A 19,796-nucleotide genomic window follows, 5' to 3' on the forward strand; every position below is an offset into this window, starting at 1 on the left:
GCATCATGATATGTAATAGGTTTAGTGCACTAGAATACACTAATGTGACGCATTGCATTATTCTATGCTTGTACGGATCGGACATAGTTTTGGATTCACTAGCCCTCCGAGTAAAGTCCTGAAGAGCCCTGAGAGGGCCGGGCACAGAGCACCATAGGGTGCATAATCAAGTCCTAAGGAGCTCCTTCGCGGGCCGGGCACAGAACAGAGGGAGTTTTGAATCTGTCCGTCTGAGATGGGTGATTTACTTGTGATATGATGCATTCCATATGAGCATGTTTATTAACATGTTTTTATTGTTCTACTCACTGGGCTAGTATAGCCCATCCCTCTCCTTTAACCCAGTCTTGCAGGATCAGAGTTAAGGGGAAGTTCAGCAGGGTACAGGAAGAGTAAAGAGCTGTATAATAGCTAGTGTGGACATGTAATATAATAACCAGGCTTAACAGAGTATGAGTTGAACCCGTCTAGAGCAAGCTCTAGTAAGGGGTCTTGTAGTATAGAGATAGTGCATGCACAGGTTGAGCCTTGGTACAGAGAAATGTTTTATGTTTTTACAGAAAATGTTTGACCATGTATGGGATTTTACAGGTACACAGAGAGTATAGCAGGCTTGGTACGGGTCCCGGCGACCTTAACTCGACCTGGATCCTAGCGCCGGTAGCCGTCCGATTTTCGGGTCGTTACAGTGCTTGCCCTTCTATAACATCTATGAGCCCGACACTCTCTAGGTCCGACCATATGAACCTAGGGCTTTGATACCAATCTGTAACGACCCGAAATCGGACCGCTACCGGCGCTAGGATTCAGATCGACTTAAAGTCGCCGGGACCCATACAAGCCTAGCATACAACCTGTCATACCTGATAAATCCCATACATGATCAAACATTTTCATAAAAATTTAAACTTTTCATTTACCAAACTCGACCTGTGCATGCACTGAAGCTGAATATATAAAACTCTCATACTAGAGCCCTCATCAAATGTTCTAGTTGAGTCAACATTACATACATCAAGCTTGGTTTATAATACATTAATAAAACATTACATAAAGATCATGTATCAAAAGGGATTAACCATAAACTCTAGGGTCAAGCACAATACTAATCCTCAATACAATTCTATATAATATCTTGCATTTCATTACATTACATTACATTATCTTTTCATATCATGTCCACTACTAAACTATTACATTCATAACACCTTTACTCTTGCTGACTTCCTGGTCTATCCCGAACTTGCAAGCCTAGGGGATTAAGGGAAAGGGGTGAGCTACTAGAGCCCAGTGAGCATAATAGTAAAACAATATATTAAAATTCATGCTTTCATGAAATGCATCACATCACAAACAAATCACATCAAGGATGGAATTGTCACCAATAGCCCTCTATATAATCCAATAGTGCCAGGGCGTAGAATGGGCCTCTAGTCTTTCCCTTAACATAACATAACATAACATAACATTCCAATATACCAGGGGCGTAGAATGGGCCTCGACCTGGACTTTCTCTTACATCGTGCTAGGGGCGTAGAATGGGCCTCAACCTGGACTTCCGTACCATACCATATCATATCATATCGAGGACTAATGGATCATCCAATAACCATCCACACCAATAATAATTAATGCAATGCATCATATTCGTGAACTCTAATGCAAACAACCTAGTATATAACATGGCATTCGTGATGCATGAACATGCTCAAAATTTATTTACTTTGAAACATAAAGATCCATTCTACTCACCTCAGGCTGACTCTGAACAGCTATCTCACTGCTGGGGTCCTCGGTTCCTCGGGTCCGAACCTACACAGGTCGACTCAAATGAGGGACCAAACATACACTAACATGACTCTAAACATCTCCCCAAAAACCCCCTAAAACATCATAAAACAATCATAGAAAACATGCAAAGGAAGGCTGAACAGCGCACTTTCGGCGGCACCTTCGGCGGCCGAACCCCCTTCCAGATCCGAAAGCCATGCACCTTCGGCGGCACCTTCGGCGGCCGAAAGTCCCTTCCAGATCCGAAACTCATGCACTTTCAGCGGCACCTTCGGCGGCCGAAACTCCCCTCCAGAGCTGAAAGTCCAACTTTTGAGGGCGAGTTTAGGCGGCCAAAACATGCCACCATAGGCAGGTTCGGCGGCCGAACATGGCTTCGGCAGCCGAACCTGAGTTCTTCCCGAATGGTAGAACTCAGCCTCCCATGCACAATTTGCCTCCCAATCCCTCCAAACTCAAACCAAATCATGCAAAAACACATTCTTAAGCATTTAGGGGCTTAAAACTAGCCTATACCCCAACAACATCACATTATAACATACAATAACATACATTCCATCGTTTAACTCACATAAACCCTAACATTTACAACTAGCCTAATCATGCATTAAAACTCTCTAAAACCCCTCAAAACTTATATAAAGCATAAAAGAAGGGTAGGATCCCCACTTACCTCTTGAAAAATGAGAGGAGAGGCGATCCAAACTCGGAGATGGAAGAAATCAAGCTCCGGGGTCTCCAAGCTTCAAAACTTCATTCTAAGCTCAAAAATCTTCAAAACCAAGTTAAAACTTGTCAAAACTTGAAGGATTTGAGGAGAAAACACAAGATCGACAAAGGGGTGGCGGAGACTCACCTTGCCGAAAAATAGAGAGAAAACTCGCCCATTTTGGGATAGGGGGCCTTTTATAGGTGGCTGGCCAGACCACCTTCGGAAGCCAAAAGTGCCTCCGCAACTCCACCATGTTCGGCGGCCGAACCTGGGTTTCTCCTCCAAAATATTTTCTTTCAAAACTCAATTTCTTTCTTCATTAAAACCATAAAAACATATTAAAATATTTATAAAAATATGATTTTACCCTTCTAGAGGGTTCCAACATCCAAGATTCCGCCGGAAAGCAGGAATTCCGATGCCGGGGTCTAGCCGAGTATTACATTTATGTGCAACCATATCCCTTATAAAATTATACTTAATGTCAATATGTTTGATCTTTTCATGATATTTGTGATACTTCGTAAACAGTGCGGTTGTCAAGACCGGTCAAAAATAACCTGTTTAACTACCAACAATATTAAAACTGTAGACAGTGGTGAAAGGATCGTATCCACAGGGAATTGACACTTATTTACCTCTCTTGTTAGAACCAAATAAAATAAAGTGCAAGTGCATGTAACGACCCGGAAATCCGACCCGTTACCGGCGCTAGGATCCAGATCGGCTTAAGGCCGCCGGGACCCGTAGCAAGCCTACATACATCCTGTGTACCTGTTTAATCCCATACATGATCAACAAACATACATAAGAATAAAAACTTTTCTTTTCCTTCATACACCAAACTCAACCTGTGCATGCACTGTATTCATCATATACATAAACATTAGTCCCTCTGTGGGATTTCATCAAAGCCTCAATGGCAATATATAATCTGTGTTGAGTTGGTTCACATATACATCATAAAAAAAAGATCATGTACATACCAAGGGATTAACACATACTATGGTCAAGCACAACTCTATCCTCAATAACATAGTTACATAACATAGCTGTTCAAACTTTACATTACATTCTTATCACATGTCATGTCCACATACTCTAGCTATTACATACATATAACTTGACTTCACTCTAGCCGACTTCTTGATCTCTCCTGTACCTGCAACTTTGGGGATAAGGGGAGTGGGGTGAGCTAAAAGCCCAGTGAGCAGAAACTAAAAACATTTGTTTTAATTCCTCCATTTTTAGGTACATTATTATTCATTTTATTTATTATCAAATAACTTTTATTTTCTTTCTTTATCTTATTCATGCTTTCATGTATGCGTCATAACACAAACATTTCACAACAAGGATGAACTTGTCACCATTAAGCCCCTATCCTTCTTATTTATACATGCCGGGGGCGTAGAGCCGTAGCAGGCACACCCGGACTTCCATCATCAATCATAGTGCCAGGGGCGTAGAGCCGTAGCAGGCACACCTGGACTCACATAGGCTATCATGTCATACGAGGGCTAATGGATCATTCAATGTTCATCCACATCAACAACAAATTATGCAATGCAACATATTCGTGCATTCTAATGCAAGCAACCTAATATTGCATGGCATAATGATGCATGGGCAATGCTTTATGATTCATTCATTTATTTATTTATTCATTCACTTTAAAGCTTAAGAGGTTGTTCCACTCACCTGGTACCTGAAGCTTGACAACGAACTCTGAACAACTATCTCACAACCGGGGGTCTCGGTTCCTCGGGTCCGAACCTACACAGGTGGACTCAAATGAGGCACCAAACATACATGGACGTGACTCTGAAAAGCTCCCCAAAAACCCCCTAAAACATCCTGAAAACATCACATGAAAACATGCAAGAAATGGCTGAACAGGGCACTTTCGGCGGCAGGTTCGGCGGCCGAAAGTCCCTCTGCAGCCGAAAGTCATGCAGGTTCGGCGGCACTTTCGGCGGCCGAACCTCCCAGACAGAGACGAACCTTGAGTTTCGGGGGCAGGCTTCGGCAGCCGAAACTGCCTCCACAAGGGGGTTCGGCGGCCGAAAGTCACTTTCGGCGGCCGAACCTGAGTTTCTGCCGAAGGGCAGAAACTTGGCTCCCTTGTGTCCACAGCCTCCAAAACATCTCAAAACCTGCATAAACTTGATTCTACTCATGCATACACATCATACCAGTCCTAGGGGCCTCAAACAAACACATACCCCATCTACAACACTTCAAACACACATCAAGCAAGCCACATTGTTCAAAAAATCACATAAACCTAACATATGCTCAACTAACTCTAACATGCTTCTCTACCCCTTAAAACTTCATGAAACTCATTTAAAACATACATTGAGCTTAAGATCGGCTCTTACCTCTTGAAGATCGAGAAAGAGACGACTCAACTCGGAGATCCAAGCACGAGAGCTCCTGAGTTTCCAAAGCTCCAAAACTTGCCTTTAAAGCTTAAAACTTGCAATGTGGGTTTAAAACTCAAGAAAGATGGAGGAGATCTAGTGAAAGAACACAAGATTTGAGGAGAGGGAGATCGGAAGCTTGTTGTGGCCGAAAATGGGAGAAAACCTCGCCCATTTCGGCTAAGGGTCCCTTTTATAGTGACTGGCCAGGCCACGTTCGGGGGCCGAAGGTGCCTCCGCATGCATGCAAGGTTCGGCGGCCGAACTTGGAGTTCGGCGGCCGAACCTGCATTTCCCTCACTCAAAACTTTCGGGCGCCTAAAGTCCCTCCGAAAGCATGCATGTTCGGCGGCCGAACCTCAAAGTTCGGCGGCCGAACCTGGGTTTTCCTCCAAAGATTTTTCATGCAAAAACTCATTTAATTCTTATTTAAAAACATGAAATACATGAAAACATTTCATAAAATCATGGTTTTACCCTTCTAGAGGTTTCCGACATCCGAGGTCCCACCGGACGGTAGGGATTCCGATACCGGAGTCTAGCCGGGTATTACATTCTCCCCCCCTTAAGAACATTCGTCCCCGAATGTTCCTCAACTAACATACAAAGCATGGCATCGATCATAACATACAACATATCATACATGCAACACATAGAACAACTAACACTCACCTCAAAACAGATGGGGGTACTGCTGGAGCATGGACTCCCGTGTCTCCCAGGTGCATTCCTCTAAGTTGTGGTGGTTCCAAAGGACCTTTACCATCGGGATTTCCTTGTTCCTCAACTTTCTGATCTGAGTGTCTAGGATCCGCACTGGCTGTTCTACATAGGTGAGATCCTCATGGATCTCCATATCAGGCTCACTAAGAACCTTTCCAGGATCCGACACGTACTTCCGTATCAGAGAAACATGGAAAACCGGATGGATTCTCCCCATCGAAGCAGGCAAGTCCAGCTTGTACGACACATTACCGACCCTCTGAAGCACCTCGAAAGGACCGATGTACCGTGGAGCTAACTTACCCTTCTTCCCGAACCGAACCACTCCTTTCATAGGAGACACCTTGAGCAGAACCAAATCCCCCTCCTGAAACTCTAGCTGTTTCCTGCGGATGTCTGCATAACTCTTCTGCCTGCTGGTGGCAGTCTTTATCCTTTCTCTGATCATGGGCACCACCCTGCTGGTAATCTCTACAAGCTCAGGCCCTGCTAAGGACCTCTCTCCTACCTCTTCCCAGCAAACGGGTGACCTGCACTTCCTCCCATATAAAGCTTCATATGGAGCCATCCCTATGCTAGCATGATAGCTGTTATTGTAGGCAAACTCCACCAAAGGTAGATGTTGCTTCCAAGAACCGCCAAAATCTAGCACGCACATTCTGAGCATATCCTCTACGGTCTGGATGGTCCTCTCTGACTGTCCATCAGTCTGGGGGTGGAAGGCAGTACTGAAATCTAACCTGGTACCCATAGCACTCTGCAGACTCCGCCAAAACCTGGAGGTGAACTGGGGCCCTCTATCTGACACTATAGATACCGGGACCCCATGCAGTCTGACGACTTCATCCACATAAACCTGCGCTAACTTATCCACAGAGTAGTTGCTCCTAACTGGAATGAAGTGAGCAGATTTGGTGAGTCTGTCCACAATCACCCATATGGAGTCTAGTCTGTTGGATGTTGCCGGTAACCCCACTACGAAATCCATAGCTATGTTCTCCCATTTCCATTCTGGAATAGGTAGCGGGTTAAGCATTCCAGCCGGCTTCTGATGCTCTAGTTTCACCCTCTGACACACATCGCAGGCTGACACGAACAGTGCCACGTCCTTCTTCATAGCTGGCCACCAATACACTCTCTTCAGATCCTGATACATCTTGGTGGCTCCAGGGTGAACACTATACCTGGTATTATGGGCTTCCCCCATAATATCTCCCTTCAGACCAATGTTATCTGGCACACATAATCTGTTCCTGTAGCGGAGGATCCCCTTATCATCAAATCTAAACTCACTATTTTTGCCTGACTGAACAGTCCTGGCAATCTTCACTAACTCTGGGTCCTCATGTTGTTTCTGAGCCACCTGCTCCAGAAACACTGGTGTTACCTTCATCTGTGCAATCAAAGCACCTGTGCCAGACAACTCCAACTGTAATCCCTCACTCATAAGTCTGTGGAACTCCTTCACCACCGGCCTCCTCTCTGCTGAAATGTGGGATAGACTGCCGAGTGATTTCCGGCTTAGGGCGTCTGCCACAACATTCGCCTTACCCGGATGGTACTGAATCTTGCAATCATAGTCACTCAACAGCTCTACCCATCTCCTCTGCCTCAAGTTCAGTTCTCTCTGACTCAGGATGTACTGCAGGCTCTTATGATCTGTGAAGATCTCACACTTTACCCCGTAAAGGTAATGCCTCCACATCTTGAGTGCAAAGATCACTGCCGCCATCTCCAGGTCATGTGTGGGGTAATTCAGCTCATGCTTCTTCAGCTGCCTAGAAGCATAAGCGATCACCCTCTCATTTTGCATTAGCACACAACCCAGTCCCACACGGGACGCATCACAATATACTGAGAAGTCATCATCACCTTTTGGCAGAGCTAACACCGGTGCTGAAGTCAACCTCCTCTTAAGCTCCTCAAAGCTTTCCTCACACTGATCGGTCCATATAAACTTCTGATTCTTCTTTGTCAATTTGGTCATAGGAGCAGCAATCTTTGAGAAGTCCTGAACGAACCTCCTGTAGTAACCTGCTAAACCCAGAAAACTCTTGATCTCGGTCACTGTGGTGGGTCTAGGCCAGTTAGCTACAGCCTCTACTTTCTTGGGGTCTACTTCAATACCCTGTTCTGACACAATGTGCCCCAAGAATGAAATGCTCCTAAGCCAAAACTCACACTTGGAGAACTTGGCATACAAGCCATGCTCTCTCAAGGTCTGCAAAACTATCCTCAGGTGATGGGCATGCTCCTCTGCATTTCTGGAATACACTAAGATATCATCTATGAAGACAATAACGAAGTGATCCAGATACTGACTGAATACTCTGTTCATGAGGTCCATGAATGCTGCAGGGGCGTTGGTCAACCCAAACGGCATCACAAGGAACTCATAGTGCCCATACCTGGTCCTGAAAGCTGTCTTCGGTACATCTTCATTCCTTATCCTCAACTGATGGTACCCTGATCTCAGATCTATTTTGGAGAAACAACCTGCTCCTGCTAGCTGGTCGAATAGATCGTCGATCCTCGGCAAAGGGTACTTGTTCTTGATGGTGGCTTTGTTCAACTGTCTGTAGTCGATACAAAGCCTAAGGGATCCATCCTTTTTCTTTACAAAGAGCACTGGAGCACCCCAAGGTGAGGTACTCGGTCGGATGAAACCCTTGTCCACCAGTTCTTGCAACTGTTCCTTTAGCTCTTTCAACTCTGCTGGCGCCATCCTGTAGGGAGGGATAGAGATAGGCCTAGTTCCAGGCATCAGCTCTATTTCAAACTCTATCTCCCTTGCAGGTGGTAGTCCTGGAAGCTCGTCTGGGAAAACATCTAAGAACTCACTCACCACAGGCACTGAGGCGGGCTCTCTGACATGACTATCTAACTCCCTCACATGAGCTAGAAACCCCTGACATCCCCTCCTAAGCAACCTACGAGCCTGAAGAGCTGAGATCAGACCTCTAGGTGTACCCCTCTTGTCTCCTCTGAAGACGACCTCTGACCCATCCTGATCTCTGAATCTGACTACCTTGTCTCTACAGTCCAAGGTAGCACCATGGGTCGATAACCAATCCATCCCTAGAATGACGTCAAAATCTGTCAAATCTAGAACCACAAGGTCGGCGGAAAGGCATCTTCCCTCTATGAAAACTGGACTACATTGGCAGACTGCCTCTGCCACTGACGGGTCACACTTGGGTCCACTGACCCATAGGGGACACTCTAACCCAGAGACCATCAATCCTACCCTCTCCACGACTCTCGGAGCAACAAAAGAATGAGATGCACCCGGGTCCATTAAGGCATACACATCAGAACACCCAATGATGAGATTACCTGCCACCACGGTGTTGGATGTGTTGGCCTCCTGCTGAGTCATAGTGAAGATCCGTGCCGGAGCTGATGGACCTTCACCTCTGTATCCTGCTGATGAAGAGGCTGACCCTCTCCCTCTGCCTCTGCCACTGGCCTGTGTTGCGGCTGGAGCTACTGGCTGCACCACACTGCCGGAGGTTGTCTGCTGAGACGGTGCTGTAAAGGCTCCTCTAGGACAGTCTCGAGCCAAATGACCCGCCTGTCCGCATCTGAAACATGTGTTTGTCCCTGCCAGACATACTCCCTTGTGTGGTCTCCCACATCTCATACATGCTGTAATCTCTGCGCCAGAGCTTGAGCCACTGCCTAAACCCAGACCTGACTTGATCTTGCTCCAGAACTTATTCTTCTTAGATTTTCTGTGGCCTCTGTCCCACTTCTTACTGCCTGCAACTGCTGCACTTAGAGAAGAAGAGTCTACCCTTTCCCCACCTGGGGTCTTGGAACCAGAAGACTGTGCCACTGACTGTTTTACCTTCCCCTCAACGATAGCACTAGCCTCCATTCTCCTAGCCATATCCACTATGGCATGGAAACTCTCTCTCTCTGCTGACTGTACCAAAGAGGAATACCTGGAGTGCAGCCTCATAATATATCTCCTTGACTTCTTTTGATCTGTGTCCAAATTCAGCCCAGCATATGGCAACAACTCCAGGAACCTGTCTGTGTACTCGTCTACACTCATGTCATCAGTTTGCCTCAACTGCTCGAATTCTATCATCTTCAATTCCCTTGAACTATCAGGGAAAGCCCATCCTGCAAACTCGTTTGCAAACTCTTCCCAATTCATGTTGTCCACTCTCGGGTTCACATAGTTCTTGAACCACTCCCGTGCCTTCTTGCACTTAAACGTGAACCCGGCCATCTGAATGGCTCTACTGTCATCAGCCCCTATCTCATCTGTAATTGCCTTGACCCGCTCCAAATACACGAACGGATCATCACCAGTCTCAAACTGGGGAGCACCCAGCTTCATATAATCGGTCATCTTGACCTTGCTCCCTCCAGATGAGGTAGGTTTGGGTACTTGTGTTTCCGGGACAGTAGATACTGGTGGTGGTGGAGGTACAACATCCCCTGGGGTAGGGTTTGCTGTACTGGTAAAGGGAGGTGGAGGTGGGTACATGGGGTACTGAGAGTATGGTGGGTAGTAAGGTGGGTATGGCATATGTGGAGGATAAGGGCTAAAACTGGGGTAATCCGATGTACCTCCCATCGAATACCCTGGATGGTGTGAATAGGGTGGGTAGTGATGTGGCTGGACATAACTCGAGGCCTGAGTGCCTCCTTCTGATTCTCCCATGCCCTCTTCCGGCATGCTCACACCAAGACTGCCATCCCTCCTCTGATCTACCTCCATATCCTCAGACATTCCTCCCTGCACTGTTCCCCTTACTGATCTGCTTCTACCCAGATCCAAAGACCTTCTAGGGTCTCTAGCTACTCTGTCTCCGTTGGACCTACTGGACATTGCCCTAGGCAAAGCTGAAGGACGGGCATCAGTGCCCTCGTCCTGAGGTGGTATTCCAGTCAATCGTGCAGATCGACGGGTTCCTCTCGTCCTGTTTTCTGAGAAACAGTAAACATCACATAAACATCAGCATTAACTGGTTCATGTCGGCAAGCATGAACCTCACAGCTACATTACACACATAGCATATCATCATGGCATATCATACAATCATAGCAAGATAGGACTCTACATCCTATCCTAGTGGACATGATTTTTGCCTATTGTGCTTGACCTTCTATAACATCTATGAGCCCGACACTCTAGGTCCGACCATATGAACCTAGGGCTCTGATACCACTCTGTAACGACCCGGAAATCCGACCCGTTACCGGCGCTAGGATCCAGATCGGCTTAAGGCCGCCGGGACCCGTAGCAAGCCTACATACATCCTGTGTACCTGTTTAATCCCATACATGATCAACAAACATACATAAGAATAAAAACTTTTCTTTTCCTTCATACACCAAACTCAACCTGTGCATGCACTGTATTCATCATATACATAAACATTAGTCCCTCTGTGGGATTTCATCAAAGCCTCAATGGCAATATATAATCTGTGTTGAGTTGGTTCACATATACATCATAAAAAAAAGATCATGTACATACCAAGGGATTAACACATACTATGGTCAAGCACAACTCTATCCTCAATAACATAGTTACATAACATAGCTGTTCAAACTTTACATTACATTCTTATCACATGTCATGTCCACATACTCTAGCTATTACATACATATAACTTGACTTCACTCTAGCCGACTTCTTGATCTCTCCTGTACCTGCAACTTTGGGGATAAGGGGAGTGGGGTGAGCTAAAAGCCCAGTGAGCAGAAACTAAAAACATTTGTTTTAATTCCTCCATTTTTAGGTACATTATTATTCATTTTATTTATTATCAAATAACTTTTATTTTCTTTCTTTATCTTATTCATGCTTTCATGTATGCGTCATAACACAAACATTTCACAACAAGGATGAACTTGTCACCATTAAGCCCCTATCCTTCTTATTTATACATGCCGGGGGCGTAGAGCCGTAGCAGGCACACCCGGACTTCCATCATCAATCATAGTGCCAGGGGCGTAGAGCCGTAGCAGGCACACCTGGACTCACATAGGCTATCATGTCATACGAGGGCTAATGGATCATTCAATGTTCATCCACATCAACAACAAATTATGCAATGCAACATATTCGTGCATTCTAATGCAAGCAACCTAATATTGCATGGCATAATGATGCATGGGCAATGCTTTATGATTCATTCATTTATTTATTTATTCATTCACTTTAAAGCTTAAGAGGTTGTTCCACTCACCTGGTACCTGAAGCTTGACAACGAACTCTGAACAACTATCTCACAACCGGGGGTCTCGGTTCCTCGGGTCCGAACCTACACAGGTGGACTCAAATGAGGCACCAAACATACATGGACGTGACTCTGAAAAGCTCCCCAAAAACCCCCTAAAACATCCTGAAAACATCACATGAAAACATGCAAGAAATGGCTGAACAGGGCACTTTCGGCGGCAGGTTCGGCGGCCGAAAGTCCCTCTGCAGCCGAAAGTCATGCAGGTTCGGCGGCACTTTCGGCGGCCGAACCTCCCAGACAGAGACGAACCTTGAGTTTCGGGGGCAGGCTTCGGCAGCCGAAACTGCCTCCACAAGGGGGTTCGGCGGCCGAAAGTCACTTTCGGCGGCCGAACCTGAGTTTCTGCCGAAGGGCAGAAACTTGGCTCCCTTGTGTCCACAGCCTCCAAAACATCTCAAAACCTGCATAAACTTGATTCTACTCATGCATACACATCATACCAGTCCTAGGGGCCTCAAACAAACACATACCCCATCTACAACACTTCAAACACACATCAAGCAAGCCACATTGTTCAAAAAATCACATAAACCTAACATATGCTCAACTAACTCTAACATGCTTCTCTACCCCTTAAAACTTCATGAAACTCATTTAAAACATACATTGAGCTTAAGATCGGCTCTTACCTCTTGAAGATCGAGAAAGAGACGACTCAACTCGGAGATCCAAGCACGAGAGCTCCTGAGTTTCCAAAGCTCCAAAACTTGCCTTTAAAGCTTAAAACTTGCAATGTGGGTTTAAAACTCAAGAAAGATGGAGGAGATCTAGTGAAAGAACACAAGATTTGAGGAGAGGGAGATCGGAAGCTTGTTGTGGCCGAAAATGGGAGAAAACCTCGCCCATTTCGGCTAAGGGTCCCTTTTATAGTGACTGGCCAGGCCACGTTCGGGGGCCGAAGGTGCCTCCGCATGCATGCAAGGTTCGGCGGCCGAACTTGGAGTTCGGCGGCCGAACCTGCATTTCCCTCACTCAAAACTTTCGGGCGCCTAAAGTCCCTCCGAAAGCATGCATGTTCGGCGGCCGAACCTCAAAGTTCGGCGGCCGAACCTGGGTTTTCCTCCAAAGATTTTTCATGCAAAAACTCATTTAATTCTTATTTAAAAACATGAAATACATGAAAACATTTCATAAAATCATGGTTTTACCCTTCTAGAGGTTTCCGACATCCGAGGTCCCACCGGACGGTAGGGATTCCGATACCGGAGTCTAGCCGGGTATTACAGTGCATGTAAAGTAAAAATGGGGATTTTGAGATTGATTTGATTATACTAATAAAAAGAGCAATTAAAAAGAAAGCAGATGGTAAATTAAGAATGAAACAATAATAGTGAAAGCTCTAGTTGAAGATTCAGATTCACTTTAGTTCATGGGATTGATCATTGACTCATATGTTCCTTTGTTTGATTCAATAAATTGGCCATGGAGATTGAAGAAGCTTCTCACCTCCATTATCTCTCCTTAAGATTAAATCAATTAGGGAAAGTCCTCCAATTAATTACTAATTAACAAGTTGTCAAAGAACGTCTTTGAGCCTTAGGCCTTTTACAACAGTCAATAGCATTAAGAAATAGAGAGAACCAATTCTAGTTATCCAAATGTATGGAGACAACACTAGATCATGCAATTTCCTTGGTTGTGCACCAAGTGTTCTTCTGTTTGAACAATTCAAGCAATTACGGACTAAAAATCATTCAAACTAACAATATATTACTTTGCATCAAAGAATCAATGTAGATCTTAAATAACAAAGCAATAATGCCTCAAAGCATGAAATCACAAGAATACTGAATAACAAAAGATTAACAATGTAGTCCAAGTCTCTCAATCCACAATACAACTAAAGTTTCACTTATTCTTCAACTAGAATAAAAAGGTTTCAGCCACTCATGGCTGAAACAAAATAACCAAAAAGAAAGGTAGAAGAAGAGAAGAAGAAGCCGAAGGAGGTGGAGGCGCGGCGGTCTGGCTTGATCCAGATGGAAGAAGGAGAAGAGTCTCTGAGAGTCTAAAAAATTCCTGGCTATCAATGAGAGTACCTTTTTATAGAGATTAGGTGCTGCCTTAGGTCTTCCTTGCTTCCTAATTAGGGTAGAGGCTGCCCATAATGCTGCCCATGCTCAACTTGTTGCCCAAGTTGTTGCAGAAGAGGAAAGAATCGGACTGCAAGGCTTGTGCTTGAAAAGGAAGGAAGAGTGATTCAAGGCTGCCAATAGAGGAAGATGGCGCGGCTTGACCTTTAGGAGAGAGGTGTGCGCGCGGATGGCATTAAATAGGAAGGAGGCGTGCGGATGGTGCTCTGCAGAAGAGGCAGGCACGCAAATGCTTCTGAATAGGAAATACGAGTTGTCCAGATTTCCTATTTAGGTGGAGCTTCTTTTGAATCTTGAATCTGGACTAAATAAAGGCCAAGTGCATTGAGATCTCCTTCCTGAATAGAGAGTGGTGCGCGGATCATGCTGCAGAAGGAAGTTGGCGCGCGGTCATTGAATGCAGAAGGGAAAGTGCATCTATCCAATCTTTCCTTTTTAGGTGGAGCCTTAGTTTGAATTTTGAACGTTGAACGCAGGAGAGGCAAGTGTGCCTTCATGAGATCTTGCTACCTAAATTGGAAGATATGACTGTTGCAGTGTGTGCACATCTTTGAACAAGGAAAGAGAGATCTGCGATTCGAATTTCAAATAATCTTCTGATTGAGCTTTCCTTATTTACTTTTGCTTCTGCACTTTCCTCATTTCAAGACTTTCCTTTTCTGAAAACTTGCCTTATTTGAAAACTTTCCTTTCTTGGCACATGTTCTAAATAAGGCAGGAAAGATTATGCAGTTCAAATTTCGGACAGTATGCTAACTGTGCTTTCTGACTCTTTCCTTATTTGGCACTTTCCATATATGAAAACTTTCCTTTTCTGGAACTTTCCATATTTGGCACTTTTTGGCAGTTTTAAGAGCATTTTCTCCAGATTGTCTTTTCACACCTAGTTTCTGCAAAATATGAACAAAACCACCAAATTAGGTAGAAAAGGTGCAAATAAACATCATTAAGATCATGATAATATGGCCTAAAATATGTTTTGTCAAATACCCCCACACCTAACCTTTTGCTTGTCCTCAAGCAAACAAACACAGTTAAACAAGCTCTCTTTGCTTTGATCCTTTATGTCCACTTAAGCTCTTGCTCTAGACCCCTATTTTGAATCATTGCAATGAAGAATATATGCATCAAGGTTACTTACCTCTTTCCTTGTCTCCCTTTACTTACCATGGCTAAGATCGGTTTTACTCAAGAGAGAGATCATACATGCACAAGTTCTTGTTCAATTAAGACATATTCTAGCTTTCAGAGTGACTTGCCCTTACCTTGAAGTACTTTATTCAGCCTTTTTGCACTTTAAACTTGCTTGAAAAAGTCACCAACCTTTTTATGTGAAGGTACATATTTGTGATACCCACCCCAGTTACTCAGTTGGTCACCTGTCCAAGTGGCTACTAGCTCTGTTTATAGTCTTTTGACCATTGGAACAGTTTTCAATTTGTGCTCATGAAGTCTAGGCCTTTTCTGAATTTCTTTTTCTCAATGATTTGGGCAAATCAACACCAATTGCTATAACAAGTCATGTTAAGTTCATTCACAGAATTCTCAATTTATTCTCTCTAATGAGTGTCATCAATATATTTTTCACCATGGCAAGCTCAAAGATTCAATTCAAAAGGCAATTCCCAAGCATGAATATATCTCATTGCAATTAATTCAACCTAGGTTTAAAGAGTCATCACATCAATGGGGTCATGGAAAGAAAGTTCATCCAACATAGCTCATCAGTTTGAGTAAAGCAAATCAAAAAGAAGAAGATTGTGGTTGTGTGTGTTATTGAAAGGAAAACGCAACCTGAAAGGGAAAAACTGAAAGGAAAATGCAAACTGAAAGGGAAAAATGTGTCTAAAGCAAAAATTTAAAATGTCGTACCCCCACACCTAATTCATGCATTATCCTCAATGTATAAGAAACATAAAAGAACAAAGAAACTGAGTACTTCCCTTTGGTGTGGTTGGCATGGTGCGATGAGCCTATTCAGAGTGAGCGACGAACAGGTGTTCGTCTGGAAAGTCTTCTTTGACTGGACATGGCACAGAGCTAGAGGGAAATCGGCTGAGGTGGTCGGCCACTAGATCCTCTTTCCCTTTCTTGTCACGGATCTCAAGATCAAACTCTTGCAATAATAAAATCCACCGAATGAGTCTTGGTTTGGATTTCTTTTTCTTGAGCAGATATCGCAAGGCAGCATGGTCAGAATAGATGGTGACCTTAGTTCCCAAGAGATATGGTCTGAACTTCTCTAAGGCGAACACAACAGCTAAGAACTCTTTTTCTGTTGTTGAGTAGTTGCTTTGGGCAGCATCCAGTGTGCGAGATGCGTATTGGATCACATGGGGTGAGTTCCCCACACGTTGCCCCAAGACTGCCCCCACAGCGTAATTGCTTGCATCACACATGATCTCAAAGGGCAAGTTCCAGTCAGGAGCCCGAATAATTGGAGCAGTCATAAGCAGTTCTTTTATCAAGTCAAAAGCTTTCTTACAATCTGCATCATCAAAAGATACATCTTGTTGGAGCAATCTGCATAATGGCAATGTGATTTTAGAGAAATCTTTTATAAATCTCCTATAGAACCTTGCATGGCCAAGGAAAGAGCGAATCTCTTTAACATTTGTGGGGTAAGGCAGATCTTTGATGGTGTCCACCTTTGCTTTGTCCACTTCAATGCCTTTAACTGAGACAACATGGCCTAATATCAACCCTTGGTTCACCATAAAGTGACATTTTTCATAATTCAGAACAAGGTTTGATTCAATGTACCTCTGTAGGATCTTTTCCAGATTAGCAAGGCATTCTTCAAAAGAGTTGCCATAAACTGTAAAATCATCCATAAATATCTCAATGATTTTTTCAACATAATCAGAAAATATGCTCATCATACATCGCTGAAAAGTGGCTGGAGCATTGCAAAGTCCAAATGGCATTCTTCTGAAGGCAAAAGTGCCAAAAGGGCAGGTGAATGTCGTCTTCTCTTGATCTTTTGGGGCCACTGAAATCTGGTAAAAACCTAAATAACCATCAAGACAACAGTAGTGGGATTTACCTGCGAGTCTCTCGAGCATCTGATCAATGAAAGGCAAAGGAAAATGATCTTTCCTTGTAGTTGCATTTAGCTTTCTGTAATCCATGCAAACTCTCCATCCATTCTGAACTCTAGTCGGAACAAGTTCTCCTTCAGCGTTTGGCACAATGGTGATTCCAGTTTTCTTTGAAACCACAGTGGTCTTCCTTAGTATCAATCACATAAAAATCCTCAGGAAAGACAAGCTCATCCACTTGCACTAGAACATCTTCGAGCACTCCTTTTGGGTATACTACAGATCTGTCAGCTAGTTGAATCACAACTCTAGTGTCTTTCAGTGTATCTGCATTCAAAGAATTGTAAATGGAAAGGGGCATAACATTTATGGATGCACCAAGATCACACATAACCTTCTTAATCCCAACATTCCCTATTTTACAAGAAATTGCAAACATGCCTTTGTCTTTACATTTGGTTGGGAGTTCTCTTTTAATGACAGCAGTAACAACCTCACCTACACTTACCTTTTCCCTCTCTGCAAGCTTCCTTCTGTTGGTACATAGTTCTTTCAGAAATTTTGCGTACCTGGGAATTTGCTTAACAGCATCTAGCAGAGGTATGTTGATCTGTACCTTCCTGAAGGTGTCAAGGATCTCCCTTTCTTCTTTTTCTTTCTGTGCTTTTTCAAATCTCTTTGGAAAAGGTGGTGAAATCTGAAAACGTACCTGGTGATCATCTTTTTGCGCAGAAGGTGTTTCAGTTTGCAATGGAGGTCGGCCGGCTGGCTCAGGTGGAGGTGGCGCAGGAATGGTTTCAGCTGAAACCTCTGGCTCTTGCACATGAATGGTTTCTGGTTCATCAATCTTGGCATCTTGAAGCTCTTTCCCACTTCTCAACGTAATGGCATTAACATTCTCCCTGGGGTTGTCCTTTGTTTGAGAAGGTAACTTACCTTGAGTTACAACTCTGCCTATTGTGGATGTCAATTCTCCAATCTGCTGTTGTATCATTTGCATCATCTTTGCCAACTCACCAATGGCAGGGTCTGAACTTGGAGGTGCTGGTTGGGCTTGATTCCTCTAGTAGGTCTGATTGTTTGTCTTGGCATAGCTGAGATTGGGGTGGTCTCTCCAACCTGGATTATATGTGTTAGAATAGGGATCACGTCTTACCTAGTTGTTATATCCCCCAATTGCATTAACGTGCTGGTCCTCTTCTTGAAGTGTAGGACATTGATCAGTTGGGTGTCCCACATAGGCACATATACCACATGGCCGAGGTTGCTGAGGCTGTTGAGCTAGCTGAGTTTGGCTAAGAGCAAACTTTTCCATAAGAGAAGTCAGTTTAGAAATTCGAGAGTCTACATCGGATGTACTTACCTCATGTAATCCTCTTTGCGTTTGCTTTTCTTCTCCATATTGCCTAGATGAGGCTACAAGAGTGGAGATCAGCTCCCTCATCTCCCTAGGCGTCTTGTCTGTAATGGATCCTCCACAAGCTACATCAATAAATCTCCTTTCTGATGACGACAATCCTCCATAGAAGAATTGTATGAGGGACCTATCTAACATAGCATGTTGTGGACAACCTGTACATAGTCTTTCAAACCTTTCCCAATAGTCATATAAATCCTCAATTGGTTTCTGTCTTATGCTAGTGATTTCTCTTATTATGCCAATTGACTTAGATGTTGGGAAATATTTGTTCAAAAAAGTTTGGACCATATCATCCCAAGAAGTTATAGATCCAGGTGGCAAATAGAATAATCAATCTTTAGCATAGTCATCAAGAGAGAAAGGAAAAGCTCTTAGTCTAACATGATCTTCAGAAATACCTTGAGGTCTCATGGATGAACAAACAATAGTGAATTCCTTCGAGTGCTTGTGTGGGTTTTCATTTTCTAATCCTCTAAATTTAGGGAGAAGATGAATCAAACCTGTTTTAAGCTCAAAAGGAACAGTCAAAGGCAGATAGTTGATGCACAAAGGTGCTTGATCACCTATTGGGGTTGCCCATTCTCTCATGGTCCTCTCTCTTGGCTCTGGGGCCCTCACGGGTGGATTTTCTTGAAGTATTCCCTCACGGACAGCATGCATTGGCAGCAGGTGGTGCCACGTTTTCAGCCATTTTCGATGGTGGATCTGTGATGGGGAGGGTTTCAGATGAAGGTTTTGTACCGGAAGCTTCTTTAGGCCGAATGGCTTGCTTCCCTAGTCTCCTGATGGTACGTTCAATTTCCGGATCGTAAGGTAGGATTTCCTCGCGTCCAGATCTGGTCATACAAGAAAAATAAACAAATTAGATCAAATCCCCGGCAACGGTGTCAATTTTGACAGTGCGGTTGTCGAGACCGGTCAAAAATAACCTTTTTAACTACCAACAATATTAAAACTGTAGACAGTAGTGAAAGGATCGTATCCACAGGGAATTGACACTTACTTACCTCTCTTGTTAGGACCAAATAAAATAAAGTGCAAGTGCATGTAAAGTAAAAATGGGGGTTTTGAGATTGATTTGATTATACTACTAAAAAGAGCAATTAAAAAGAAAGCAGATGGTAAATTAAGAATGAAACAATAATGGTGAGAGCTCTAGTTGAAGATTCAGATTCACTTTAGTTGATGGGATTGATCATTGACTCATATGTTCCTTTGTTTGATTCAATAAATTGGCCATGGAGATTGAAGAAGCTTCTCACCTCCATTATCTCTCCTTAAGATTAAATCAATTAGGGAAAGTCCTCCAATTAATTACTAATTA

The sequence above is a fragment of the Manihot esculenta genome, chromosome 11, assembly GCF_001659605.2.
Source record: "Manihot esculenta cultivar AM560-2 chromosome 11, M.esculenta_v8, whole genome shotgun sequence".
Lineage (NCBI taxonomy): Eukaryota > Viridiplantae > Streptophyta > Magnoliopsida > Malpighiales > Euphorbiaceae > Manihot > Manihot esculenta.